We start from the raw sequence: 3,093 nt of genomic DNA on the forward strand, positions 1-3,093 counted from the left end.
TAACCTATTTTAAGGCAAATTGTTAAATGATAAACCTTCTTACTAAGATCCGGAAAGAGTCGACTTTCTAACGGGCGAGAATTAGCGAAAAGAGTCCACATCATAGAATTATTTGGTATTTTGAAAGAGTATCCATTTTCACTTTGCAGATCTCCAAATATTCCTGGTTGTAAGTCTATACTGTATTTTGAAAAACAGACTACATCTTTTTGACGAGTCTGTGCATGTGAAGATAAAAACTCACTGACTATAGTCTGTTCTTGTTTAAAAAAAAAAAAAAAAAGGATTATAAATTTCAGTTTCCTGTCGGTAACTCTGTGTTCTTTGGCGCTTATAGTCATTTGCACCAAGATAGCTGTGTGTATTCACACTTAAACAGACATCCTCAACACCACCGCTAACACCCACTCTGTCTGCTCTTATACCCGAGGAAATCTGTTGTTATGGCTGCTGAGTTGTCGTCGGCTGCGCAGATCCGTGTTCATGGGGCTGGGCCATTGAAACCTACGACAGAACGTCACAGAAAAGCTCCTCCAGACGTAACAATCACTCAGATGATGGACAGCCTAAATTCATATATGGAAAAACGGCTTGGACTAAGGAAATGCGATGACGACATCCAACGGAAATACAACATTAAACCTTCCGAGGACAGACTCTGGACCTTACCTGACATGAAAAAGGCCTGGGGAAAGACACAGCGGATGTCTGCAAGCAGCAAACGAGACGGATGGTCTGTTATTTTGTGCAAGCAAATTAGACAACATCTGCATAACTGTGAAACCCAAAGACTGAAACGTGAAATCGTTGCAGAAAAAGCAAAGGTCAAATCATTATCTTCTCTATTACAAGAGGAGAAGAAAGAAAAAGAGAAACTTTTAGCTGAAAGTCAAAAATGGCTAAACTTAATCTCAATCCAACTACAACCAAAAGACTGTGATAAAGCAACAGCCTCTCCCAAGACACATGAAGGAGTCACCAAGCAAGGGAAGTCAGAGCAGCTCTATCCATTCAAGGAGCTGAAAGCCATTGAAGAACAGCAACACCGCCATTGGCTAGATGAATTTCCATATGACAATAGCAGCAGCTCAGGTGGCTCAGACGGTGAGGACACACCGACTGCTGAACCTGTGACAAAGGACTCCACGCCAAAGACGACCGCTTCAGCAAAGGTTAGGCTTGCTCCTGTAGTAATCAAACACCTGAGAACTGAAGTGGAAGTTCAAAGTGAAGAGGAGTTTGAGGAGGACGGCCAGAGACGGACTCGCACTGTGACAAAGAAGGTCAAAAGATACATCCCATGTAAGACTTATCAACCAGCCACACCGGAACAAATCGATAAGTGGTCCAAGGACTTACCAGATGCATATAAACAACCACGCAAGTCATGGCAAGTTCTTGAACGCTTACGAAAAATTTACACTCTACACCCACTAGACGCTGCTATGATCCTGAATTTGAACTTAAGAGACAGCGATCAAAAGAAGCTCACTGAAAGTGTAGAGACAATGGTGGGCGAGTCACAAGATAATATTGATACAGGATGGTAAGCTGTACGAACCTTTTTATATGAACTGAAACCTGCAGAAATCAACTGGGCAAAAATTACTGCATGCACGCAGAAAGCAGGGGAAAGTGTTGCAGAGTATGAAGAACGCTTCACACAGATTTGGCTGGAACATGCTGGCTTAAATGACGGTGATGATCTGAGCAAGGATACTGGCATGCCCTTGAAAACGGCATTCATGAATGGATTAAAACCAGAGATATCCAAAGCCCTTAAAGTCTGTTATGATGACTGGGATGGTGTTGGGACAGCTTTCAATCAAGTTGTAGACTGGTCAGCAAGAATTGAGAGGACACAGGATGCCAAACTCAGAGCCTTGCAATCTAACGCTCTAAGGTACAAAAAAACTGGACCTGAATACAAGGATTTGAAGGGCAGGAGACATGACCTGAACAAAACAAGAGGTGGACATTTTTATTAATGCCACAAGCAAGGACATTGGAGTAAAGAATGCAAAATAAGGCTCAGAGACCAAAACGAAAATGATAATGATTTAGACAGAAAGTTCCAACAGCTAACTGAGGAACAAAAACGAACTCTTCTCAAGGCTGTTGAGCCGCAGGAAAACTAGAGCTCCCCTCTCTGCAGCACCTGCTAGCGGCAGTCCATCAAAAGGCCGACGGACTCTATGTGTGTGCAAAAATAAACAATCAAGATATTGATTTCTTACTGGATACTGGAGCCGAACTGACTGTTATACCCACAACATTTGCCAGCAAACTGACATTCTCCTTAAGCCAAGAAAACATAACAGCTAGTGGAGCTGGGGGTGATAACATCACCCTGAGGAAATCAGAACCCATCACTCTGTGCATTGGACGTCACAAGGTAACAACTGAAGTTTGGGTAGGAAAAACTACACAACCTTTATTAGGACTGGATGTACTGTTGAAAATCAATTCATCACTAACCTTTGAGGATGGTAAGGTGACGTGGAATCTGAGGAGGCTCGAAAAGACGGACATGCAGCATCATCTCATATGGTCAGAGGATAAGGATGACTGTGGACTGTTACAGATGCCTCCTGTATGCTTCACTGGAAAAGCACCACCAAGCACTAAACAATATCCCATCAGCAAAGAATCCATTCAGGGAATTGTGCCCATTGTCCAACAGCTGGAGAAACGTGGCATTCTTGTCAAAACCCAGAGTGCATCCAACAGCCCAGTCTGGCCGGTGAAGAAAGCTAATGGCACGTGGCGCCTGACAGTGGATTATAGAGAAGCCAACAAGTGTATAGACAAGTTGACACCTCTGGTGGCTAATCCTGCAACCATTTTTAACAATTTGAAACCTGAACATGAATGGTTCACTGTCATAGACATGGCCAATGGTTTTTGGTCAGTGCCTCTAGCAGTTGAGTTTCAGCCCTGGCTTGCTTTCACTGTTGCTGGGCAACAGTATCAATGGACACGTTTGCCACAAGGATTCCACAACAGCCCCACTGTTTACCATCAAGCTCTCAGAATGCACTTGACATCTCCAGACATGCCACATGTGACATCAGAGATCATACAATATGTGGA

At 43.4% G+C, this 3,093-nt stretch overlaps 1 pseudogene; it reads left to right on the plus strand.

Moving 5' to 3' along the window:
• Positions 1 to 443: 443 nt before the first annotated feature.
• Positions 444 to 2,138, plus strand: LOC115815510 (uncharacterized; annotated as a pseudogene).
• Positions 2,139 to 3,093: the final 955 nt, after the last annotated feature.

Source organism: Chanos chanos, chromosome 6 (assembly GCF_902362185.1).
Source record: "Chanos chanos chromosome 6, fChaCha1.1, whole genome shotgun sequence".
Lineage (NCBI taxonomy): Eukaryota > Metazoa > Chordata > Actinopteri > Gonorynchiformes > Chanidae > Chanos > Chanos chanos.